This window comes from Leucoraja erinacea, chromosome 19 (assembly GCF_028641065.1).
Source record: "Leucoraja erinacea ecotype New England chromosome 19, Leri_hhj_1, whole genome shotgun sequence".
Lineage (NCBI taxonomy): Eukaryota > Metazoa > Chordata > Chondrichthyes > Rajiformes > Rajidae > Leucoraja > Leucoraja erinaceus.
In genome coordinates this window covers 20127505-20154987 of record NC_073395.1, presented here as the reverse complement: position 1 = coordinate 20154987, position 27483 = coordinate 20127505, and the positions used below count along the sequence as shown (strand labels likewise).

At 46.2% G+C, this 27483-nt stretch overlaps 1 protein-coding gene across 3 annotated transcripts in view; it reads left to right on the top strand.

Annotated features, from left to right (window-relative positions):
- Positions 1-27483, top strand: part of syt1a (synaptotagmin Ia) — a 214160-nt gene that overhangs the window by 11364 nt on the left and 175313 nt on the right. The window contains exon 2 of one of the 3 annotated variants that reach the window (XM_055650557.1): positions 18585-18657. The exons of the other annotated variants lie outside the window; for them this stretch is intronic. The gene's annotated coding sequence lies outside the window, so the exon portion shown is untranslated. The remainder of the gene's footprint in view (positions 1-18584; positions 18658-27483) is intronic. 3 annotated transcript variants of the gene reach the window in all.

The window sequence follows — 27483 nt, the reverse complement described above, 5'->3', positions numbered from 1 at the left end:
TTGCAGAGATCCAGCTTCAAATCTGGCCTCAGCTGCTGCCTGGGTGGAGTTCGCACGTTGTCAGTGTGACCGCATAGGTTTCCTCTGGATGTTCTGTTGCCAGGATCGAGGGCCTGAGCTAAAGTGAGAGGTTGCGCAGACGAGGACTATTCCTGTGGATAAGGGATGATCTTTTAGAGGTGTGAAGAATCATGAGAGGTATAGATCGGGTAAACGCACATAGTCTTTTGCCCAGAGGTAGGGGAATCCAGAACCAGGGGACACGGGTTTTAGTTTAGGGAGGAAAGATGTAATAGGAACTTGAGGGGTAACCTCTTCACACAAAGAGCGGTTGTTATATGGAACGAGATGCCGGAGGAGGTAGTTGAAGCAGGTACTCATGCAATTTTAAAGAACTGAAAGAGCCAGGTACATGGATAGGATAGGTTTGGAGGGATATGGATCAAACGCAAGCAAGTGGGATTAGTGTAGTTGGGGCATGTTGGTCGGTGTGGGCAAGTTGGGCCGAAGGGCCTGTTTCCACACAGCAAGACTCTGACTCCAGTTTTCTTTCGCATCCCAAAGACGTGCACTGGCTGCATGATGTCTGGCACTGACGGTGAGCTGATCATGGGTCCTTAGCACTGTGAGAGGGTGGGTCTACTGATGGCCACTGTAAATTGCCCTTGGGTGAGTGCTAGAATCTATGGGTGTTGAGAGGAATATGGTGACAGTAAAGTGTGTAGGCAACTTGTAACTTTTTGAGTGGGAGTTGATGGGAAAGAACATCAGAAGAAGGCATTTTATCGGTATGCATCACAGCATGGTTTGGGAACAGTTCCATCCAAGACTTTATAACACGAGGAATCGAATATAGGAGCAAAGAGGTCCTTTTGCAGTTGTACAGAGCCCTAGTGAGACCACACCTGGAGTATTGTGTGCAGTTTTGGTCCCCTAATTTGAGGAAGGACATTCTTGCTATTGAGGCAGTGCAGCGCAGGTTTACAAGGGGAATTCCCGGGGTGGCGGGACTGTCACATGCTGAGAGAATGGAGCAGCTAGGCTTGTACACTCTGGAGTTTAGAAGGATGAGAGGGAATCTCATTGAAACACATAAGATTGTTAAGGGTTTGGACACGCCAGAGGCAGGAAACATGTTCCCGATGTTGGGGGAGACCAGAACCAGGGGTCACAGTTTAAGAATAAGGAGTAAGCCATTTAGAACGGAGACGAGGAAACACTTTTTCTCACAGAGAGTGGTGAGTCTGTGGAATTCTCTGCCTGGCGGTGGAGGCTGGTTCTCTGGATGCTTTCAAGAGTGAGCTAGATAGGGCTCTTAAAAATAGCGGAGTCAGGGGATATGGGGCAGGAACAGGGTACTAATTGGGCATGATCAGCCATGAATGGCGGTGCTGGCTCGAGGGGCCGAATGGCCTACTCCTGCACCTATTGTCTATTGGCTGCAAGAAATTGCAGAGAATTGTGGTCACAGCCCAGACATTCACGCAAACCAACTTCCCTTCCACTGACTCCATTGACACTTCACGGTGCCTCAGCAGGGCCACAGGCATAATCAAGGCCCAGTCTCACCCCGGTCAATCCCTCTTCTCCCCTCTCCCATCAGGCAACCGGTACAGAAGTGTGAAAATGCACACCTCCAGATTCAGTGACAGTTTCTTCCCAGATGTCATCAGGCAACTGAACCATCCCTTTTACCAACTAGAGAATGGTCCTCATCTCCCATGTAACTCATTGGAGATCCTCGAATTATGTTTTACTGGACTTTATCTTGCACATTATTCCCCATCATGGATCTGTACACTGTGGACGGCTTGATTGTAATCATGTATTGTCTTTCTGCTGACTGGATAGCACGTAACAAATGTACCTCAATACACATGACAATAAACTAAACTAACTAACTGAGAAGGAGTCTGAAGAAGGGCTTGACTGGAAATGTCACCTATCCATGTTCTCCAGAGGTGCTGCCTGACCCACTGAGTTACTCCAGCACTTTGTGCCCTTCTCCTACACTTGCTCATCGCTGCAGTCTGTGGAGCTGCAGAGCCCTCTCGAAGCGAGAGTCCGACTACTCGCTGCCCATCCTCCCCTCATGTGTCCCTGTCACACAAACTACTCTTAAAAAGGATTTTTCATTTAACGTCTAAATCAGCATAGTGGAAGATTGTACATATTGACCGAACAACGCTGAGAGGAAAACCACAACAAAAACCGATCAATCTATTGATGCCACTATCTGCGGTCTTGGCAACTCCTTAAACTTGACATATCTCTTGGTTTGTAATGAGTGATAATGTTGAACAATTCCCAGCACGAGACTTGTCAGATCTGCTGTGATTGTTCTTGGAGAAAGGTGAAGGGAGATTTGTTGCATCTCTTTTTTAACCCATGCATTTCACCCAAGCTAAGCGCTCGCCATCTTCCCTTTCGAGGATTGACGAACTCTGCTGCCTGACCAGTGTTGCAAGGGAACAGGTTCTAGGATCCAACTGGTAGAACAGGAAAAGTCTACAGCAGCACACCCCTCTCCCGATGCCCTGTCCAAGTGACTGGTCACAACCCCAGCCTGTCAGTGTCCCGTCTGAGAACAAAGGTCCATGCTGCTGACGCCTGCTTTATACCACGTGACGCAAGAGGCTTCCATAACACTACTTCTAGCCAATAACGTTCCGACAGGCGCCATTAATAGGGGCGGACGGTCTTTTCCGCCCTCCCTCGTTACCAAGCAAAGCACTAATTACAAGGTTAATTCCTGGGATGGCAGGACTGTCATATGCTGAGAGAATGGAGCGACTGGGCTTATACACTCTGGAGTTTAGAAGGATGAGAGGGCATGTTATTGAAACATATAAGAGTTGAAACTTTAAGAGTTTTAAGGGCTAGAGGCAGGAAACGTGTTCCAGAACCAGGGGCCACAGTTTAAGAATAAGGGGTAAGCCATTTAGAACGGTGACGAGGAAACACCCTTTTCTCACAGAGAGTTGTGAGTGTGGAATTCTCTGCCTCAGAGGGCGGTGGAGGCCGGTTCTCTGGATACTCTCAAGAGAGAGCTAGATAGGGCTCTTAAAGATGGCAGAGTCAGGGGATATGGTGAGAAGGCAGGAACGGGATACTGATTGGGGATGATCAGCCATGATCACATTGAATGGCGGTGCTGGCTCGAAGGTCCTATTGTTTACTATTTGATTACTACAGACTATTCGCACGCTAGGCTCTTTCACTACAACCTGCTGATTTACTCCAGCACTTCGTGTCTTTTTGTTTTGTAAGCCAGCACCTGCAGATCCTTGTGTCTTCAAGATATTTAACTTCTCTTGAATAAGAATTAATCCACGTTGCTTTGCCAACATGTTTTGGAGATAATATTTCAGCTGTAGTGTGAACAAAGTTTTATCTTTCGCCAAACTTGTGTCTCCTCCCCAGGTCAGTGAGTAGCATTTATCTAGCTCCAGGGAGAATCCAGTTCTGTCACAAATCAAAACAAATAAACTCTGGTTAATTGGCTCCAATACAGTCGACACTGGATCAGTACGGAAATGGAAGGTGTCAAGAAGACCTAGTTGTCAATATGCTGCTTGCTGACCGATTTGAGTTGGGCAGGAGCTCTCTGTCCCAGATCTCAACAACCTTGGGACAACATGGACCAAGGAGCCAAGCTGAGGTGAGTGTGACTGCCCTTGACATGAAGTCATTATTTGGCTGAGACTGGCACAGAGAAGCCCTGAGGAATGGTGAAGTCAGTGGACGTTAAAAAGAAAGACTCCTCTTTGCCTCAAAGGAAGATGGTTGTGGTTATTGGAGGCAAGTCATCCCAGCCGCAGAACATCACCACAGGAGTTCCTCGGGGCAGTGTCCTTGGCCAATCTATCTGTGGGTTGCTTCAGCAAGTAGCTTCTCCATCTTAAAATCAACAGTAACATGTTCACTCAATGCACAATGTATAATTCTATTCTCATCTGCTTAGGTGGCGCAGCGGTAGTGTCACTGCCTCACAGCGGCAGAGATCCGGGTTCAATCCCGACTATGGGTGCTGTCTGTACGGAGTTTGTACGTTATCCCCGTGACCGCGTTTCTCCCACATCTCAAGACGTACAGGTTTGTAGGTTAATTGTTGTCTATAAATTGTCCCCCGTATATAGGATAGAACTAGTGTACGGGGTGATCATTGGTCAGCACAAACTCAGTGGGCCGAAGGGCCTATTTCCCTGCTGCTTTTCTAAACTAAAAGTACATTGTCTTGCCATCATCTTTGAGTCTTAATTGCCAATTACACTGTCTCTTTTGTAGTTCAAAAGACTTATCCTTCACGTCAGGTTTGAGACGAACAATAAATGTTGGCCATGCCAGTGATAATCTGATCACCAAAAGAATGACTCTTTTCTGGGATAGAAAGCCATTTGCTAGAGACTGGGACCATCGCACTCCAAAACATCTCCTCTTTGACTGCATCGCTCCTGTTAAGTACCCTGGGATACTATGCAACGCTGAAGGTGCTATACAAAGGCAGCCAGTACCTTTAGCACAATCTCAGGATCATCATCTGATGTTCTCAATCCTGCGATCTTACTTTCACAACTTCCAAACACAGAATTGACAAATCGACACCTGTGCTTTAGCGCTTGAGTTTGCTCGTTCACTTTTGAACATCCGATGTTCTATTTTCTGGCATCTTGGGAGGGTTGCTGAGGAAACGGGTCTTTGCCTCTGGATGAAAGATTGACATTCAACAGGGGAAAGGCTGTGTAGCTGGTAGAGTTTCTGCCTCGCAGTGCCAGAGAACCCCGGTTCGATCCTCACCACAGGTGCTGTCTGTGCGGAGTTTGTACATTCTCACTGTGACCGCGTGGGTTTTCGCCAGGTGTTCCGGTTTCCTCCCACACCCTAAAGATTTGTGGGATTGTATGTTAATAGGCTTTTGTAAATCGTCCCTAGTGTGTAGGATAGTGCTAGTGTACGGCTGATCATTGGTTGGCATGGACATGGAAGACATAGGAGCAGAAATTAGGCCATTCAGCCCATCAAGTCTGTTCCATCATTTGATTATGGCTGATCTATTTTTCCCTCTTGACACCATTTCTCTTCTTCCAGAACTTTTGACCCGATGAGCTGAAGGGCCTGTTTCCACGTTGTATCTCTAAACTAAACTTAACTTTGATCACCCTTGGCAACTCTGGGTTTCTTGGACTCGAGTGGTAGGATAACACCAACAAATATTCTTCACAGTATTGAACCTTAAAATGAAACTGGGGTTGACCAACCTTGGCTGAAATGTTACTAAAAGGCTTGCTTACTTATAAGCACAAAAAGAGTGGACTGTAATATATCAGTTTGAAAGAAACGTCACCTATCCATGTTCTCCAGAGATTCCGCCGGACCTGCTGAGTTACTCCAGCACGCTGTATCTTTTATTTTTTTTTTTTGTTAACCAGCATCTGCAGTTTCTAGTTTCTCTGTATAATACAGGTTGATCGACAGAAACTAACATTTGGATTTTCTCCAATGACTTGAATGGGATTTTCTTGTAGACATTGGCTGTGAAACCAAAGATTCTTGCTGTCTTTCTTTTGCATCCCAGCAAGCGTGAAATCACAACATACAAAATCTCCTACCTAGTTGATTAGGTAGCCAACACCTGGAACATTTTCTTCAGTTCAGTTACAAAGAAATTGTGAACCCATTGACAGAAAAATAAACCTGACCATTTTCTTTTTGTTTTGACATGAAGGGTTTTTGCCCATTGAGACGGGATGTGTGCTTGGGGGTGGAGGAGTGGTGGTTCTCATGTCATAAGAGTCAGGCAGCAGGGAAACTGGACCTTCGGCCCATCTTGCCCATGCCGACTAAGATGCCCCATCTACATTAGTCCCACCTGCCTTCAAACGCTTCAAGTGGCACAGGAAGGCGTTGAGATAGACGGATAGCCATGATTTAATGGGTTGATGTCTATCCTCTGGTTTGGAGGTATCACCGGTCTTGTAGCTCTAGCTCTGTGACGTATCGAATATCCTGGTCCCTGGCGTCACGAGAATGGTTCAATGGCTCTTTATTGCCACATGTAGCAAAGTACAGTGAGATTCTTTTTTTTGCACACAGTTCACTAAGATTATTTGTGTAGGAAAAAACTGCAGATGCTGGTTTAAATCGGAGATAGACACAAAATGTTGTAGTAACTCAGCGGGACAGGCAGCATCTCTGGAGAGAAGGAATGCGTGAGGTTTTGGGTCGAGACCCTTCTTCAGACTGACTGGAGAAGGGTCTCGACCCGAAACGTCACACATTCCTATGCTCCAGAGATGCTGCCTGTCCCGCTGAGTTGCTCCAGCATTTTGTGTCTATCTTCACTAAAGATTATTGCCCTACGTAAGTACAATCCCCGGTTAAGTACGGCATGTACAGACGCAGCCCACTGAATCTATATGCAAGATTCACCAGGGTTTTGCACCATTTCTACAGCCCCAGCAGCAGCTGGCCATAGAGGCCCGTCACCTCCGTCCGGATCCCCCAGCGAACCGTCGTCCCTCTCCTCGCCCGGCCTCCTCCAGTCTTCATGCCCCGGGCACGAGGCGAAGGATTGTGTTGAGCCACTGCCGAGGTTTTTATTTCCAGGAATCATCCTTTTAAAATGAGTAACTGAGGAATGACCTAGATTGTAATCCAATTCGCTGGCTACAGGCTGAAGCATCGCTTTGTTTGGCTGTCACTGATGGAAGAAGCCGCGACAGAGGTTCTGACAAAATAATGAAGGTCTCATTATAACACTGGCGTTTTCAAAATGCTTCCTTGAGATCGCCTTGTAGTTGGGGTCTGGTGCATGGAAATAGAATTGAATGGGTACTCGGTGAAAGATAACAGCAGATGTAATGCTGCGCTCAGTTCTAATTGATGTGGGAGTCGGTGTGGGACAGGCTAGAAGATTAGTGAACTCTTCAGATGTGATAAATATGAATCAATAAGCTGGAAATAAAAGAGATTACCACTGTGACAAGACATAAGTTTATGGGCACAAAGCCCAACGTGGAGGGAAGTGTTCTATTTTAGTCCTGCCTGATGTGCATGGAATTAAGAATGTGAAATGGCTTGGTCTTTGATATCCTTCTTTTGATGTAAATACGTGATTTTTTTCTGAGCCAAAGCCATTCTGCTGCGCTTCGATTTCTGCCCAGTCGTGACAATTTCTACTATTTTCTGCATGGCTGAATTAGTCACAGATACACAACGTTGAAATTGGCCATCTGGGTCCGATTCATCCATGCCGATCAAGTTGTACAAGATAACTCAGTGGGTCAGACAGCATCTCTGGAGAAAAGGAATGGGTGATGTTTCGGGTCGAGACCTGAAATGCCACCAATTCCTTTTCTCCAGAGATGCTGCTTGTCCCGCTGAGCCACTCCAGGCCTTTGTGTCTATCATTGTTTTAAACCAGCATCTGCAGTTCCTTCCTACACAAGTTGTATAAGATGTTGTTGTGGCCATGTTTAGAGTATTGAGTTCAGTTTTGGGCCATGTTGTAGGAAAGAGTTGTCAAGCTGGAAAGGATGCAGAGAAGATTTACCAGGATATTGGCCAGGGCTTGAAGGCCTGAGGTATAGGGAGAGGTTGGGAAGGCTAGGACTCTATTCCTTAGAGCGCGGGAGGATGAGGGGTGTTCCCACAGAGGTGTACAAAATCATGAGAGGAATAGCTTGGGTAAATGCACAGAGTCTCTTGCCCAGAGTAGGGGATTAGAGAACCAGAAGACACAAGTATGGTGAGGGAAGAGAGATTTAATAGGAACCTGGGTAACTTTGTTTACATAACGGGTGGTGGGTGTATGGAACAAACTTGTTCGAACCTTCTTCAGAAGCCTGAAGAAGGGATCCGACCCAAAACGTCACCTATTCCTTTTCTTCAGAGATGCTGCCTGACCTGATGAGTTACTCTAGCATTTTGTGTTTAACTTTGATATCAACCAGCATCTGCAGTTCCATCCTGCTCATGGATATGAAGGGATATGGGCACCGTGCAGGTGGAGGAGGTTTGTTTAACTGGGCATCATGTGCGACACGTACGTTGGAGGCTGAAGTGATCCAGTAGTTCGGTCAGTAGCAGCAAGGCTGTATGGGGCCCCTTCCCGTGCAGCAGGGTATGCAGCAGCTGCATGCAGATGTGCATCCCGCTGCAGATCCAAGCATCAACCTTGAACCTCTAACCATCGATTGGGAAGACCACAGGGGTCCGAGCGGGAAACGTTTTATCACAACTCCCCTCTGAGCTATCCATGTTTACCCAACAGCTGGCAAATTGTATTGATTATTAATCCTGACTAATTTCTTTTGTGTTATTTATGGCCTGTTGAAGTCGTGCAACAGTGTGGAAACTGCAGCTGAATATTTCACACACAGACAGGACAAATTACCATCCTGCATTTGGAGCGAGCACTGCGTTCAGTTCTGGTCACCTTGCTATAGGGAGGACAGGACGCCTTTAAGCTGGAAAGCGTGCAGAGAAGATTGACGAGGATATCGCCTGGACGCGAGGGGCTGAGCTATAGGGAGAGGTCGGGCAGGCGAGGACTTTATTTCTTGGAGTGCAGGATCACGAGGGGTGATCTTGCAGAGGTGTATAAAATTATGAGGGGAATAGATAGGGTGAATGCACACTTTTTACCCGGAGTAGGAGAGCAGAATCGGAGGACAAAGCTTAATGGTGAGAGGGGAGAGATTTAACGGGAATCTGAGGCAACTTTTTCACACAGAGGGTGAAGGGTGCATGGAGTGAGCTGCCAGAAGAGGTAGTGAGGCAGGTACTATAAAAACATTTGAAAGACACTCTGACAGGGACATGGATTGGAAATGTTTGGTGGGAGACCACACCTGGAGTATTGCGTACAGTTTTGGTCTCCTAATCTGAGGAAAGACATTCTTGCCATAGAGGGAGTATAGAGAAGGTTCACCAGACTGATTCCTGGGATGTCAGGACTTTCATATGAAGAAAGACTGGATAGACTCGGCTTGTACTCGTTAGAATATAGAAGATAGAGGGGGAATCTTATAGACACTTACAAAATTCTTAAGGGGTTGGACAGGCTAGATGCAGGAAGATTGTTCCGGATGTTGGGAAAGTCCAGAACAAGGGGTCACAATTTAAGGATAAGGGGGAAATCTTTTAGGACCGAGATGAGAAAAACATTTTTCACATAGAGTGGTGAATCTCTGGAATTCTCTGGCACAGAAGGTGGTTGAGGCCAGTTCATTGGCTATATTTAAGAGGGAGTTAGATGTGGCCCTTGTGGCTAAAGGGATCAGGGGGTATGGAGAGAAGGCAGGTACGGGATACTGAGTTGGATGATCAGCCATGATCATATTGAATGGCGGTGCAGGCTCATGGGCCGAATGGCCTACTCCTGCACCTAATTTCTAAGTTTCTATGTTTCTATGATATGGGCCAAACTGGGGCAAATGGTTCAAATTTAGATGAGCATCTTGGTCAATAGAGACAAGTTGTGCCGAAGGGTCTGTTCAGACTTCAGAGATACAGCGCAGAAAACCCAAGCGGGTCACACGTTCCAAAGCTGCGCGTGTTTGTAGGCTAATTGGCCCTCTGTAAATTGCCCCTAGTGTGCAGGGAGTGGATGCAAAAGTGGGATAACACAGAACTTGTGTGAACGGTTGATCGATGGCCGGCATGGACTCGATGGGATGAAGGGCCTGTTTCCATGCTGTATCTCTTTAAAAAAAAAAAAAAAAACATGCACTAAATAAGTTTGTAAACTTGCGCAGGGTCTTGTTTCTTCCTCTTCAATCAAGATGTCCCCTCCGTGAACTCGAGCTGGTTTAAGTGGGGATAACGTAGAATGAATGTGAACAATGGTTGGCATGGACTCAGTGGGCTGAAGGGCCTGTTTCCACGCTGCATTTCTCAACTAAACCAGTCCCTTCAGATATAATTGGTACCTTGTGCCATTTCAAAAATGTAATTGTCAAATTAAACAGGTACTTAATGCAAATTGGAGACATTTTCTTAAAATAAGTTGTCAATGTTTTGAACATTAAGAGGAGCGGCATATTCTCTGTAATGACAGCCATTTGAATGAAGTACAGTTAAGAATTGATGAGAGGCATTCGATTTGTACAATATTCAGCAGTGGAAAGCATACTCGGTGAAGAAGGCATCCCATTAAGATGCCTGATGAGTTTAAGCCAAAGCAGTTTGTCTCAGTATCTCTATCACTCAAGTTCCCGGAGAATTGTCGGTAATTCAGAGGAACAACAAGTGATCTTAATTAAAGAAAGGCTTAGTGATTCTTTCCATTCTTGCCACGGCTTCCTTCCACAGGTGCAGATGGTGCTGCCAAGTTCTGAGCTAAATGTTGCATCTCGGAGAGACTTTATGTTAAACTTTAGAGATACAGCACGGGCACAGACTCTTCGGCTCACCAAGTCCGCGCTGACCAGCGATCACTCGGTGCACTAGCACTATCCTACACAAACTAGGGATCATTTTACCATTTTAACTCAAGCCAATTAACCTACTAACACAATTTACAGAAGTCAATTAACCTTGGAGGAGTGGCTTCTAATTTTGACATTTCCACCATTGAAGAAAAGGTTCAGACTGTCTACCATTATTTTAATATACTTTGTTCTAGAAAAAAAAATCCAGGCCTGTCCAACCTCTCCTTGTTCATAGCATCTGATCCAAACAGCGTTGTGGTGGATGTCTATGTACGGGTTCCTCTTTAGTTTAGATGCACTGCGTGGCAACAGGCCCTTTGGCCCACCGGGTTTGTGCCAACCATCAATCATCTGTTCACACTAAAGAAAGACACAAAAAGCTGGAGTAACTCAGCGGGCCAGGCAGCATCTCTGGAGCCATTTCTTCAGGATGAAGGGTCTCGACCCTGAAACGTCACCCATTCCTTCTCTCCAGCGATGCTGCCTATCCCGCTGAGTTACTCCAGCTTTTTTGTGTCTTTCTTTGGTTTAAACCCGCATCAGTAGTTCCTTCTTTCACATCTGTTCACACTAGTCCTATGTTATCCCAGTTTTGCAACCTCCAGAAAAAAAAAATCTCCTGTGCTAAATCCCTACAGAGAGCACCCAAGGCCGGGATGGCACCCGGCTCTCTGGCGCTGTGAGGCAGCAACTCTACCGCTCCGCCACTGTGCCGCCTCCTTAGGTCTTCACTCGTGGTGCTGCATTGTAACGTCATCCTAAATTTTGGCTTCCAGAGTGGGATTTGAATGTTGTTACAGCACCAAGGCACGACTGCCTGCCAGTGGCACAGTCTGTGATACTCACATGGCGGAATGTATTTACTGCTTGCGCACAGACTGAGGAAACTTATTGTTCCTGCTCCATGCTAATTGCTCCCCAGGTGTGCGGTTTAGAGAACGCCTTTATAAAGCAACACAAAACGGGAAGCAGTGGCTGGAATCGGAGTCTGCCTCCCTCTGCTGCTGCACTATCCACAACAACCTAGGGAGAGAATTTGTGCAGCTGGCAATAGACTTGACTTGACTTGATGGATAATGCTCGAGGTTTGATATCACACAACCTACACTTCTGAACTGTATGAACGTTTGGGCAGGGATTGGGTGTGTTCATCGCTCTCTGACTTCGAGACAAGACCATACCCAACTGTGCCTTTCTTGACACCCTCCCTGTCACTGGCCTGACATCTAGATTTAGGATCCAAATCAAACGTCTCAATCGCACACTGGCATCTGGGTCAGTTAATAACCTCGGGAGGTCTTGTTGATGTTGCCTGTGTCAGTAGAAGTGACCAGATTGCGGTGAGCAGGATGTATTTTTGAACTGATGGCTTCAGGAGAGGAGATCTGGTATTTCTGCCAGGAAGCTTCAACGTCACTTGGATTTATAAATGATTAAAAACTAGAAATCAACAGACAATTTTCTTTTATTGCGCAGTGCTGAAGATTAGGCTCTGACTCCTGGGTGACTAGTACACTCCCATCTCCAGGGTATAATCTGTCTTGCCTAGAGCTGTCAAATTCCATTCCTTTAGAGTCGGAGTCTTGGAACATGGAAACAGTCCACCGTGACAATGCTGACTAAGTTGGCATACAAAGACACAAAGTGCTGGAGTAACTCAGTGTGTCGGGCAACATCCTTGGAGAACATGGATTGGTATGCTTTTGGGTCATACAGCATGGAAACGGGCCCTTCAGCTCAACTTGCCCACACCGACCAACATGCCCCATCTGCACTAGTCCCACCTGTCTGCATTTAGCCCACATCACGCTAAACCTATCCTATCCATTTACCTGTCTAAATGTTTCTTAAATATTGCAATCGTACCTACATCAACTACATCCTCTGAGAGCTTGTTCCACACACCCACCACCCTTTGTGTAAAAAAAGTTATCCCTCGGATTCCTATTGAATCTTTCCCCAATCACCTTGGACCACTGACCTCCTGTTCTCTATATTCCCCTACTCTGGGCAAAAGACTCTGCGTTTACCCGATCTATTCCTCTCATGATTTTATTCAGTGTCATAAGATCACTCCTCATCCTCCTGTGCGCCAAGGAATAAACTCCCAGCCTGTACAACCTCTCCGTTTAGCTCAGGCCCTCGAGTCCTGGCAACATCCTCCTTCAGAATGATTGCAGGTGTGGGAGGAAATAAAGCTAGAAGAGTGGATGGGGCAGGTCATAGATGAACACGGGCAAGGAGGGGGGGTAGGAGGGGAGTTTCAATAGGCAGGTGGTTGGACAAAGGCCAGAAATGATCACGGTGTGAGACATAAGGATTAGAGAGTTGCAAATTCTGCAGCTGGGGGAATGACAAGAGCTTGTCCCATTTGCTAGTATTTGGCCAATAGCCCTCTAAACCCTTCCTAAACTGAACAAATATATTTTAAAGGTCGAAATTGCATCTGTTTCTATTGCATCCTCTGACACCCTGTTCCAGATATAGATTACCTTCTGACTTGCCATACGAGTGATGTCCTTCTTAAATCTCACCCCTCACATCTGTGCCCTTTTTGTTTTGGCATCCCCTACTCTGTGGAAAAAGACAGTGAGCATTCACTTTATCCACACCCATCATGATTTCATGCTCCTCAGCTGCTGACCTGAAACGTCACCGATCCATGTTCTCCAGAGATGCTGCCTGACTTCAGCACTGTCTTTTATTTTATTTTTTTTAAACTAAACCAGCACCCGCAGTTTGTTGTGTCTAATGTTCTGCCGAATCTCTTCTGCACCCTTTCCAATGCATTGATATTCTTCCTGTAGCTGGGTGAACAAAACTGTCCTCAGTACTCCTAGTATGGTCTGGACAACGACTTGTACAACTGAATCTATATGTCATATCCTGACTTTTGTACTTGAGCCCTTTCCCCATGAAGACCACCGTCTTCCACTGTCAATGGACACCCCCTACTCTGGTGGCAAGAAGGTTCATGGCTGGAGACAAAGATGCCATAGAAAATTTGAGGGTTGGGGGGGGGGGGGGGAGGAGAGAGAGCGTAGGAGTGTACTGGAGGGGGGGGGGGGGGAGGGGGGGGGGGGGGAATAGATTAGGTCTGAGCTCCCCTTGTGGGTGAAGTTCTGATGGCTGGTAACAGACCCTCGTGCCTTAGTTTTAGAGATACAGCGTAGAAACTAACCCTTCGGCCCACTGAGTCCGTGCCGGCCAACTATCACCCGTACAATACTTCTATGTTATCCCATTTCACATCCTACACAACAAGGGCAATCTACAGAAGCCAATTAACCTGCAAACCTGCGTGTCTTTGGAATGTGGGAAGAAACCGGAGCACCCGGGGTAAACCCACTCGGTCACAGGGAGAACGTACGAACTCTGCACAGACAGCCCCCGTAGTCACGATCGTACCCGGGTCTCTGGCGCTGTGAGGCAGCAACTCTACCCTCTGCGCCACTGTGCTTCCCTAGTCAACTAATCTGTTTCTGTCCCACTGACAACATGGAGGCATGTTGGCGTGTGTGCCCACAGGGACACATCCGTGTACACGCATGTGTTGCAGAAATGCAGCCGTTCCATTTTCTCTCTCCATCTTGCAGTTAATGGAGTGTTCCCAGCTTGCTTCATGCTGAATTGTGCGCTACGCTATATTACGCCGAAGATCTCTCTGTAGTGGAGTAATTTATTTAGCATATTGTGATTCCTAGTCTATATATCAAGTGAATTACACAAGGGAAGGAGCCAGTGTCAGGAACAATTTGGCCGACATTACTTCCAGTTAAGCAGCAGACCATGGAAAATAAATAGTGCAGATCTTTGCAAGTGAGTTGTTACTCAGTGTATTGTCAATAGTGTGGAACCTTTCCACTCCAAGTGCGGTATAAAGGATTGCCTCTCCCACTCCTCCGGAAAAGAATCCTAATCCCCTGTCTGAAGAAGGGTCCTGACCCGAAATGTCATCAATCCGTTTCCCCTCACAGATGCTGCCTGACTATCCGAGTTCCTCCAGCACTTTGTGATTTGTTCAAGATTCCAGCATCTGCAGTATTGACACTTTTGGAGATACAGCGCAGAAATGGGTCCTTCAGCCCACCGAGTCCATGCCGCCCTGTACACCAGCACTATCCTACACACCAGGGACAATTTTGCAGATAGAAGAGAGAAAATGGAATGGCCAGGGCGGCAGGCATCCATGATGAGATTTCCAGCCGATACTTGCTTCCTGATGCAAGGCACCGTGAAGATGGGCTGGATGGAAGGAAGCGCTGAGCATGTGATGGGCCAGGCTGTTTCTGAGTAATTGTTTCTGACTAAGCTTTCTATAGCACATCTGTAGGAGTGGACGGGAAAGTGGAATAACATAGAACCAGTGTGAACAGGTGATTGATTGGTGCCTGTTTCTTTGCGGGTCTGAAGAAGGGTCTCGAACCGGAACGTTACCCATTCCTTCTCTCCAGAGATGCTGACTGTCCCGCTGAGTTACTCCAGCAATTTGTGTCCATCTTCTAAGCTGTAACTTAAGTTTATTTATTATTGTCACGTGTACAGAAGTGTTTGTTTGTGTGCTATCCAGTCAAAGGAAAGACTTGCATGAATACAATCTGGCCGTTCACAGTTAGCAGGGGAAAGGATAAAGGGGACAACATTTCTAAAATTATGAAATTACTTTCTAGCTGTCCAGCACAAGCAGACCATTGACAGGTCATGACTTTGGGATCGAACATGCTCCTCTGGATGTGTGAGGCAGCAACTTTACCTCCTACACCACTCTGTCTCCTTACAGATGTCAGGGGTTATGGGGGGGAAAAGGCAGGAGAATGGGGATGAGAGTTGAAAAATAGATCAGCGCTGATTGAATGGTGGAGTAGACTTAGGGTTGCCAACTTTCTCACTCCCAAATAAGGGACAAATTTCTGAGTGTTGATATTTGGGATAGTGGTCAAGGAAGATGATGTTAAAGAAAAAAATGGGAAAAATCCTGGGAAACATCCTCGGGGCCTGCTCAGTGGAGGAGGACTGAGTAAGATGGCCAAAAATCATAGTGATATATGGGACCATTTTTTCTAAAATCAATATACAGCACAGACAGGAAGTGGTCAAGATGAGACTTTCAATTTATTTAAATATATATAAATATATATATATATATAAATAAATAAATAAATATATATACACACGTAAATATATACCTGTATATATTTTTATGTATATATTTTTTAATTTATATTTTTATTTATATATATAATATATATATGTGTGTGTGTGTGTGTTGTATATAAATATATTTTTTAATATATTTATATTTATATAATTGTGTGTGTGTAATATATTTACCAAACCACAAATGCTGGAAATATATAATGTAAACAGAAAATGCCGAGAATACTCAGCTGGTCGGGCAGTATCTGTGGGAAGAGAAACACGTCAATGCTCTAGTTGAAGCACCACCCTCTGTGAAATTGTTTTCATAAGTTCACGGAGCAGAATTAGGCCATTCGGCCCATTAAGTCTACTCTGCCATTCAATCATTGCTGATCTATCTCTCCCTCCCAACCCCATTCTCTTGCCTTCTACCCATAATATCCTTATTAATCAGGAATCTGTCAATCACCACCTTAAAAATACCCATTGACTTGTCCTCCACATCCGTCTGTGGCAATGAATTCCACTGATTCACCACCCTCTAACTAAAGAAATTCCTCCTCATCGCCTTCTAAAGGTATGTCCTTTTATTCTGAGGCCATGACACTAGAGAGAATTCAGAGAGAATAGAAGCTCAGTGGGTTGAGCAGCATCTGTGGAGGCAAAAGTTCCATCCACATTTCCGGTTGAAACTCTGCTAATTGAAACTAATCTAAACTTATCTCCTCTGCCTGGACATGATCCACATCCCTCCGCCCCTTGTGTATCACGTGCCTATCCAAAAGCAGTTCCACCCTGGGATAAAGGTTCTTAGTGTCTACCCAATCTAGGCTTCTCAAAATGTTAAATACTTCTGTCAGATCTCCTGTCAAACACCAAATGCAGAGTAGCGTAGCTGGTGGAGCCACTGCCTCATAACGCCAGAGATCCGGGTTCGATCCTCACCATGGGTGTTGTCTGCGTTGTTTGCACACTCTTCCTGTGACCATGTGGGTTTCCTCCGGGTGCTCCGGTTTCATTCCACAGACATGCAGGCTTGTAGGTTAATTGACCCTCTGTAAATTGCCTCTAGTGTGTAGGGAGTGGATGTAAAAGTAGTCTAACATAGTACGAACAGGTGCTCAGCATAGACTTGGTGGGCCGAAGGGCCCGTTTCCATGCTGTGACTCTAAAACAGGCCAAACCTCTCCTTATCATTAATACCCTCTAATCCAGTCAGCATTCTTGTAAGTGTCTTCTGTATTCGCGCCAAAGCCTCCACTATATTTCCTGTGGAAATATTTCCTATATTTCCAGGGTGCAAGGCCACCAAATTCAGGTGCAGTTTCCTACCACTTCAAGCAGGGTGCAAGGCCACCGAATTAAAGTGCAGTATCACCGCTTCAAGCAGGGTGTAAAGCCACCGAATTCAAGTGCAGTTTCATGCCACTTCTAGCAGGGTGCAATGCCACCAAATTCAAATGCAGTTTCATACCATTTCAAGTGTGTTCAGTTAATTCACAGCTAAGGCAGAGTCGTGACCTCTCCCTCCCCCATCATGCAGAGACTGAGCCACACCCACACATCTGGGTTTTATAATCCCTCCCCCCTCCCACCAGAAAAGGTGTGGCCTTTATGGTGTGATTGACAGGAGAGAGATCCTCAGCATTTTTAAAAACTAATAGCACTTTTATTTTTCATTGATGGGAAGAATCCTCTGCACCTGATGAGCGGAGGGGGACTGAGTAAGATGGTCAAAAATCACACCCGTAAGTGGTAGCGTTTTATCTAAAAACAATATACAGTGCAAACAGGAAGTTGTCAAGTTTAGACTTCCAACCATTTGCAGTGCTTTTACTTCAACCCAAACCTCCACCAACCATTTGCAGTGCTTTTACTTCAATCCCACCACATTTTCATTTTCAAACCACATTAAGGGTCAGTAAAACCACACTCACAGTTTAGTAGACATGTGTTCAGTGTTATTCACAGCTCAGACCGAGAGACGTGACCCTCTCACTTCCCCCATCTTGCAGAGACTGACTGAGGCACAACACTTCTGGGTTTATAGTCCCTCCCCCTTCCCACCAGCAGGGGCAGCAGAGAGAATCTCAACATTTTTTAAACATTAATAACTCTTTTATTTTTAATCAATGGGAAAAATCCTCTTGTCCTGCGTGGCGAAGGGGGATTCTGAGTAAGATGGCCAAAAATCACAGCCATAAGTGGCAGCATTTATTCTAAAATCATGATACAGAAAAACAGGAAGTGGTCAAGATCAGACTTTTAGTAATATAGATAGACAATGTAACTTCCCGACAATATTTCACATCGAGACCCTGGTCCAAACCAGACCCAAAACATCACCTGTCCGTTTCTCTCCACAGAGATGCTGCCTGACCTGCAAAGTTCTTCCAGCACTCTGAGTTTTGCTCACGATTCCAGCATCTGCAGTTCCTTGTGCCCCCCTTTCGCACAGCAGTGTTGATATTTGGGATAGTGGTCAAGGAAAACGATGTTAAAGAAAAACATCTGTTCCTCTTTTCAGAGATCAATACAATTTGGCCCTCTCTTCTCCCAGTTTCAAACATCTCGATTAATACAAATGCATAACGAGGATTAATAACTGGAATGAAAGCCCAGAGTGCAGTTAATTGGAAGCCTGTCAAACTGATGCATAAAAATGATTCCACTTCAAGCTATTGATGTACTCACTCCACTTATAATTGCTGGCTGGCAGCTGTTAAATACCTTCAAAAAATATATATATATACATACATTCTCAAAGACACTCTTTGCAAATCTTCTTAAATGCTGGATAATCTTTCCCCCCACTTTATCATTTCCATTTCAAATGGATGCCCTGGTCTTTAATTGGCATCAGCTTGATTAGCTTCTGCAATTAGAGTGCAATCAGGAAGCTATGAATAAGCTCCTTGACTCTTTGCATCCTTTCTTTATGTATATGGTTTTTTTTTTAAAGCAATTGCTAATCTCACACTGCTGATTGAGATTCTCATTATGAATCTTCAGAGCAAGTGGCAGATTCAGAAAAACTCAAAGAAACTTTGAAAAGGAGACGAGAAAATGCCCCAGAGTCTGGCAGGTCAGTAATTACTTTGAGAAAAGAGTGGAATGGTTGATATTTTTAGACAGATTTCTTTTGTTAAGCACTTGATAGGATGGGCCAGATACAGAAATTATATCAAATGTTGAGTCTTTATCTGCATTTCTTTGATTTATGTTGGTAAAACTCTTTCCCTCTCACTGCCTTTTTAAAAAAAAAAAAAAGAGGGACTTAAATAGGCAAGGACAGATATGGTCCTCATGCAAACAAAGGTGATTAATGTAGATGGACAAGAATGTTGTTATTCCTTCAAACATATTCTTTGTTCAGAATAAAAAAAATATGTACAGAAACCAAACTGTGGAAAAACTCCTCATACTTTCTTAGTGTCTATACATTCAATGGAGTCATGCTTAGTAGAGTTCACACCTATCTTGAAAGGAAACACTCTCACCATTCGTGTGACCCCCTAGGGTGTTCATCAGTCATAGGAGCAGAATTAGGCCATTTGGCCCAATGAGTCTACTCTGCCATTCAATCATGGCTGACCTATCTTTCCCTCTCAACCCCATTCACCTGCCTTCTCCCCATAACCCCTGACACCATTACTAATCAAGAATCGATCAATCTCTAACTTAGAAAGATCGATTGATTTGGTCTCCACAACCTTCTGTGGCGATGAATTCCACTGGGTGATGTCCCTTCCCTTCAAACCAGTGAGTTATGTCTGCAGTGTGGTCCACGTTGGGCTGGTGGGACTTCCATTTTAATAAGCTGGAACCAGCCGAGACTGCAGATGCTGGAAATTCGAGCAAAGCACAAGGTGCTGGAGTAACTCAGCGTGTCAGGCAGCATGTGTGATGGGGATGTGGAGTTGTTTGGGATAGAGAGGGGGGGGCTGTCAAAGCATGACAAGTGATAGGTGGATACAGGTTGGTGGGGGGGGTGATTGGCAGATGAGTGGAATAAGTGATAAAGACTGGAGGTTTAAAGGGGACAAAGGGTAGGCAGATAAGGAGTGAAATGTAAAGCCAGGGACATATGGGTGGGAGGTGATGTTGGGGGTGGGGACGGGACAGTGGGAGCAATGGATTTGCGCCAGGGTGGGTGGGGCACAGGAAAGGGAGAACGCATGGGGGCGGGGGTATTACTTAAAACTGGAGAGCTCAGTCGGGTTGTTCACTATCCAAGTGGAATATGAGGTGCTGTTCCTCCAGTTTGCATGTGGCCTCACTGTAGCAATAGAGGAGGCCAAGGACGCAAAGGTCGGTGTGGGAATGGGCAGTCAAAAATGTCTAGAGTCAAACCCTCACCTCTACAAAAATCACAACATTTGTCAAATCTCTCTTGGGATCAAACCTAATGTCTGCAAAAAGACCGTCATCTCTTCAGCTCCTGCAAGAGGCAGCACAGCGGTTGCTGCACCAGAGATCCAGGATCGATCCTGACTACAGGTGCTGTATGTACATTCTCCCCATGACTGCGTGGGTTTTCTCCAAGTGCTCCAGTTTTTTCTCACACTCCAAGGATGTACAGGTCAGTGTTGCAAACTGGCTTCTCTTAAATTGTCCCGAGTGCAACGGATAGAATGGGAGATCGCTGGTTGGCGTAGACTCGGTGGGCCGAAGGGCCTGTTTCCACACTGTGTCTCCAGTCTAAACTAAACTCTGAGCCTGCCACCTTCTAATGGGGAAACCCCAGTGTCTTCAATTAACACCCAGCAATGCAATCTGAGATTAAGTAACTCTTAAAAAGAGGCACCTTTTCTTATGCTTGTCCATATCGCTCGGGGAAAGCTTCATAAACCAGCTCTAGTTGTTTGCTATCCATGTGTAGTACATGCGGCTGGTATACAGTACCGTAAATCACAGGCTAACTTACTGGACAAGTAATATAAAGGCCTGGATTGTGTCTCTGGTAGAGATGAGTTTAAATCTCACCATGGCAACTGGGGAATTGAAAATTAAGTAATTAAATCAGAAATGAAAAGCTATTATTTTTTGTTGTTTTCAAATCCATCAACTACCTGGTTTTATTGCCCTTTAACAAAATTGTCTGATTCCCTCGTGCCCTTTAAAACATCCTCTATGATAATTCTCAATGCTGATGTCCCACGAGGTTGCATTCCCACCCCCATCGTTCTGCTCTCAATATACTAGTTGCGTGGTTGCATTTTGCCGCAACTCCATGTATGACACGATTGTCGAACAAAACAAAGGAGCTGGTCATGGACTTCAGGAAGCAAGGTGGAGACCACAACACAATCTGTATCAATGGTGCTGAGATGGAGAGGGTTGAGAGCTGCTGGTTTCTTGGCTTAATTCATCCTGGTCTAACCGCATTAATGGCACAACCAAGAAATCGTGCCAGCACGGAAACTGTTCCTTCAGCCCGCCGATCACTCTGTACGCTAGCATTATCCTACACACTAGGGACAATTTACTATTACGTTGCAGTGTGGGAGGAAACTGAGTGCCCAGAGAAAACCCACGCGGTCCCAGGGAGAACATTTTTTTTTTTTTTTTAAAGTACAGACAGCGCCCATAGTCAGGATCAAACCCAGGTCTCTGGCGCTACGAGGCAACAACTCTACCGCTGTACCACTGCACTGCTCGAATGAGCTTTGCATCCAAATGCAACAGAATTTGGTGTTGCTAATGCTCTGCCTAAGACTGCAAGAAATTGCGGGAAGTTGAGAATGTAGCCCGGTCCATCAAACCAAATCCTGTGATGGAAGGCCAAATAAACTTCTCTCTCCACTCCCACATCCCATCCCCACCCCCGGCTGGCGATTGTCTCCATTGACACACCGGGTCTATGTTGAAGGCATCCAAAGTCTTAATCAAAATCATGAAGTAAACAAGGATCTGCCAGGGCTGGCGCCGTCGTCCACAGACCTGTAGAGAGCCTCCGACTAGCCAAAGATAGACACAAAACTCCATTGACACTTATGTGCTGGAGCAGGTAACCAAAGATCAGTGGTAACTCAGGCAGCTTTTCTCTGGAGAACATGGATAGGTGACGTTACCCATCTTTTGTCTCCAGAGATGCTACCTGACCCGCAGAGTTACTCCAGCACATTGTGCCCGGTATCTAAAACATAATCGTAGTCTTTCATTTCTGTAGCACCTTTTACTTCCTTGACGGCAGTAACCTGTTTTCCGACGATGGATGGCTTCCGAGAATTCACCACGGCAGTGTGTCATGAGCACAGCAAGATGCCAGAGATAACAGTAATATAATGACTGCGAAATCTGAGTGAAGATGCTTTATGTATAAACACAGGCCCCAGGACACCGGCATCTCAGCAGATCAGGCAGCTGATGGAGAGAAGCTGAGATCATGTTTCAAGTTGACGACCTTTCATCAGAACTGAAGCATGAGCATGGTTTCTTTCTTGGATGCTGCTGAATAGTTCTGCTTTTACTCCAGTAATTCTGCTGTTTCGGGAGCCGGGATCGATCATGACTATGGGTGCTGTCTGTACGGAGTTATGGGGCTGTCCCACTGTACGAGCTAATTCAAGAGTTCTCCCGGGTTTCCCCTGATTCGAACTTGGAGATTTACGGTAATAGCCGCTCGTAGGCACTCGGGGCTCTAGTGGACATTTTCTCAACACGTTGAAAAATCTTCACGAGCCTTCCCAAGCTTACCGTGTCTCCCGAGTACCTGCTGTTAGCGTTACGAGCCGCTAAGAGGTCCCGAGCTCCGATGTACGTGCAACGTACATTCTATGTGCTTACCACGAGTCAGATTTTTTTTTAAATCTCCGGAGAGCTCTTGAATTAGCTCGTACAGTTGGACAGCCCCTTAAGTATGTTCTCCTTGTGACTGTGTGGGTTTTCTCTGGGTGCTCTGGTTTCCTCCTACATTCCAAAGATGTGCAGGTTTGTAGGTTAAATGGCTTTGTTAAAATTGTTCCTAGTGTGTACCATAGTGCTAGTGTATGGGGGGCTCACTGGTCAGCACGGACCGGGTGGGCCGAAGGGCTTATTTCTGCATGTGTATCTCTGACGTCTAAAGAAACAGCACAGAAACGCCGTGTCCACGCTGATCTTCAAATCCAGATTGTTCCTAATCCCGTTTATCAGCGCTGTCTGTGCTTGTGGTTTCTATGCCTCGGTGGTTCAGGAGCTCAGACAGGTTTTAAATGTCGTGAAACTCCTTCCACTGCCTCCACCATCAACCCTGGCAGCACATTCTAGACATCCACCACTCTCTGTGTAAAACAAACATGTCCCGCACATCTCCTTTAAACTTTCATCTTCACGCCGTGCCCTCTGGTCATTGACATTTCCACCCTGGGGAGAAATGTTCTGACTGTCCACCCTATCCATGCTCTCATGGTTTTAAGCACCTTTGTCAGATCACCCCCTCAATCCCTAATGTTCCAGAGAAAACAATCCAAGTATGTCCAATCTCACGTTACAGTTAATACCTGCTAATCCTTGTGGTAATGCTCTCTAATCCTGGCGGCGTTCTGGTAAACCACTTCTACACCCTCTCCAAAGCTGCCACGTAATTTCCTGTAATGAGGCGACCAGAACTCCAGAGTCTGAATAAGGGTCCCGACCCTGATCGACACCCATCTTATTTTGAGGAGATGCTGCCTGACCCGCTGACATAGCAAGTGGACAATGCGTGGCACAAGCCAGTATGCTTGGGGGTTGGGGGAAGCTGGGAAGGTAATCCCGATGCAGAAGAGAAGACCAGACACTGAGAGAAAACTAGTCCCTGAAATGATTCCCAGTCACCTCTGCATTGCTAGCATTTATTTCGAGAGGGCTACAACACAAAAACAGGGATAAAATGCTGAGGGTATACAAGGCGCTGGTCAGACCGCATTTGGAGTATTGTGGGCAGTTTGGGGCCCCATATCTGAGGAACGATGTGATGGCATTGGAGAGGGTCCAGAGGAGGTTTACGAGAATGATCCCAGGAATGAATGGGTTAACATATGATGAGCATTTGAAGGCATTGGGCCTGTACTCGCTGGTGTTTAGAAGGATGAGGGAGGAGGGGGGGGTGAAAGGTCATTAAAACATATCGAATGGTGAAAGGCTTGGATGGAGTGGATGTGGAGAGGATGTTTCCACTAGTGGGAGAGTCTAGGACCAGAGTCCATAGCCTCAGAATAGAAGGATGTAACTTTAGAAAGGAGATGAGAATGAATTTCTTTAGTCAGAGGGTGGTGAATCTGTGGAATTTGTTGCCACAGACGCCTATGGAGGTCAAGTCAGTGGATATTTTTAATGCGGAGGTTGACAGATTCTTGATTGGTACAGGTGTCGGGGGTTATGGGTGAAGACAGGAGAATGGGGTTTAGAGGGAAAGATAGATCAGCCACGATTGTAATGGCAGAGTAGACTTGATGGGCCGAATGACATGATTCTGCTCCTGTGAATAAACTTGTGGATGGCATCATGTTATTTGGACTTGATTGGCCTTTACCAATTGGATCAATGTGTTGTAGTGATTGTAGAGCAGCATAGACTTGCAGATCCAGGTTTTGGAAGCAAAATTCAATCATTTCTGTCACATCTGCTAATCCTTGAAAGCAGTACAACAGAATGAACAGCGATGAGCAAGTTTGGCCTGTGTGGATAGACAGATGTGTCTAATTAGTTGCTAGAATATTTAGTAATTAAAGAGTAATTGTCAGCTCGAATAATGAGTACTTATCCAAATTTCAGATGCTGTTCGCTATCACTAATTTGTTGTAATTTTTTTAATATCCATTCAGCTGAGGCATGTCACTCAAGGGAATTGGGTTTTTTTCTCCAAAGATTTTCAGAATTAAAAGCGGGGCATTAGGAGGATTAGACTAGGATGTTGTAGGTAGGGTAAGACCACATTTGTACCTTCTCCCTATGACCGCCTGGGTTTCCTCCGGGTGCTCCGGTTTCCTCCCACATCCTAAAGACTTGTGGGTTTGTAGGTTAATTGGCCCTCAGTAAATTGCCCCTCAGTGTGTAGGGAGTGGATGAGAAAGTGGGATAATATGGACTCGATGGGTTGAAAGGCCTGTTTCCATGCTGTATAAAGTAAACTTTAACCACTAAAAACTAGGAGCAGGAGTAGGTTGCTCTAAGCGTGGGTATACTTCAGGTGCTCCGGTTTCCTCCTACATTCCAAAGACGTGCAGGTTTGTTGGTTCTTTGGCTTCTGTAAATATTCCCGAGTATGAAGGTTCGGACTAGTGTAGGGGTGATCCTTGGACAGTATGGACGTGGTGGTCCGAAGGGCCTGTTTTCACACTGTTTTTCTAAACCAAACCAAACTCAAGAGCATAGGATTGATACTTGCTCCCCTGATCAATATCTATCTCTCGATTACAGATATTTATTTTGTTATTTCAGTGTCAGGAACTAGAGGCCATGAGCTTTGGTGTAAGAGGGTTAGTGGAGATCTGAGGGAGATTTTCCTTTTCACCTCCAGGGTGGTTGGTATCTGTTAGACATTGTGCGAGAGGGTGATGGAGGCAGAGATCTGGACGTTGATCACATAGGCATAGATGGCTATGGACCAAGCGCTGCTGTGGGTATTTGCTTGTCTAGATCTAGAGACAATCTAGAGACAGCCATCAAGGCTGTGCTACCTGCCGATCACCAACCCCTCACACTCACCCCCTACGACGTGTACGTGGCACTGAGTAGGACTAATGCACGTAAGGCTGCTGGCCCTGACGGCATCCCCGGGCGCGTGCTCAGTGCCTGTGCTGCGCAGCTGACAGACGTCTGGACTGACATCTTCAACCTGTCACTTGCCCAAGCAGTTGTCCCCACTTTCCTTAAAGCCACCTCCATCGTGCCAGTGCCAAAACACTCCACTGCGGCAAGCCTCAACGACTTCCACCCAGTTGCACTTACCCCCATCATCACCAAGTGCTTCGAGAGGCTGGTCCTGGCACACCTCAAAAGCTGCCTACCCCCCACACTGGATCCCTATCAGTTTGCCTACCGCAAGAACAGGAGTACGGAGGATGCCATCTCAACGGCACTTCACTCCGCCCTCTCCCACCTTGACAACAGAGACACTTATGTAAGAATGCTGTTCATCGATTACAGCTCAGCATTCAACACCATTATTCCATCAAAACTGATCACCAAACTCGGTAACCTGGCCATCGACCCCTCCCTCTGCAACTGGATACTGGACTTTCTAACCAACAGACCCCAGTCTGTGAGGTTAGACAAGCACACCTCTTCAACCCTCACCCTGAACACCGGTGTTCCTCAGGGCTGTGTGCTGAGCCCCCTCCTCTACTCCCTCTTCACCTATGACTGCACACCTGTACATGGTACTAACACCATCATCAAGTATGCAGATGATACAACGGTGATTGGCCTCATCAACAACAACGATGAGCTGGCCTACAGGGAGGAGGTCCAGCACTTAGCAGCATGGTGCGCTGACAACAACCTGGCCCTTAACTCCAAGAAGACCAAGGAGCTCATTGTAGACTTCAGGAAGTCCAGAGGCGGCACGCACACCCCCATCCACATTAACGGGACGGAGGTGGAACGTGTTTCTAGCTTCAGGTTCCTGGGAGTCAACATCTCCGATGACCTCTCTTGGACCCACAATACCTCTACTCTGATCAAGAAGGCTCATCAGCGTCTCTTCTTCCTGAGGAGACTGAAGAAGGTCCATCTGTCTCCTCAGATCCTGGTGAACTTCTACCGCTGCATCATCGAGAGCATCCTTACCAACTGCATCACAGTATGGTATGGCAACTGCTCTGTCTCCGACCGGAAGGCATTGCAGAGGGTGGTGAAAATTGCCCAACGCATCACCGGTTCCACGCTCCCCTCCATTGAGTCTGTCCAAAGCAAGCGCTGTCTGCAGAGGGCGCTCAGCATCGCCAAGGACTGCTCTCACCCCAACCATGGACTGTTTACCATCCTACCATCCGGGAGGCGCTATAGGTCTCTCCGTTGCCGAACCAGCAGGTCAAGGAACAGCTTCTTTCCGGCGGCTGTCACTCTACTCAACAACGTACCTCGGTGACTGGCAATCACCCCCCCCCCCCCGGACACTTATTATCATTTATTCAAATCGTTTGCTATGTCGCTCTTCAAGGGAGATGCTGAATGCATTTCGTTGTCTCTGTACTGTACACTGACAATGACAATTAAAATTGAATCTGAATCTGAATCTGAATCTGTCTCCGCCCATTAGGTCCACACTGACCATCGACCACCCGTTCGCACTACTTCTATGTTATCCCACTTTCTCATCCACTCCTTACACACAAGGAGCAATTTACAGAGGGCCGATTAATCTACAAACTCGCACGCCTTCGGGATGTGGGAGGAAACCAGTGCACCCACCCACGCGGTCACAGGGAGAACATGCAAACTCCGCACAGGCAGACATCAGGATTGAACCCGGGTCTCCGGTGCTGTGAGGCAGCAGCCCTACTAGCTGGGCCACTCAGTATGGTGAACCAAAGCATCTATTTCTGACCTGTGTGACTAACTTTTATTGCTAACACATTAGTTTTTGTGGGAGCTGGCTGTACACAAATTGCTTGCTTCCTTTAGTATTCCGAAGTATTCACTTGGCTGTGAATCACAAACAGTAACCATTGAGGTATAGTGAAAAGTGCTGGAGAAATGGAAGTATTAAATATCAACTTCGCAGCCTAGGATTGGCTCAGTGGCGCAGTGTCAGAGACCCGGGTTCAATCCTGATTACGGGTGCTCCTGTTTCCTCCCGTGCCCCAAAGGTGTGCAGGTTTGTAGGTTAATTGGATTCTGTAAATTGTCCCCAGTGTGTAGGATAATGCTAGGGTACAAACGGTCACTGGTTGGCGTGGACTCGGTGGGCCGAAGGGCCTGTTTCCATGCTGTATCTCGAAAG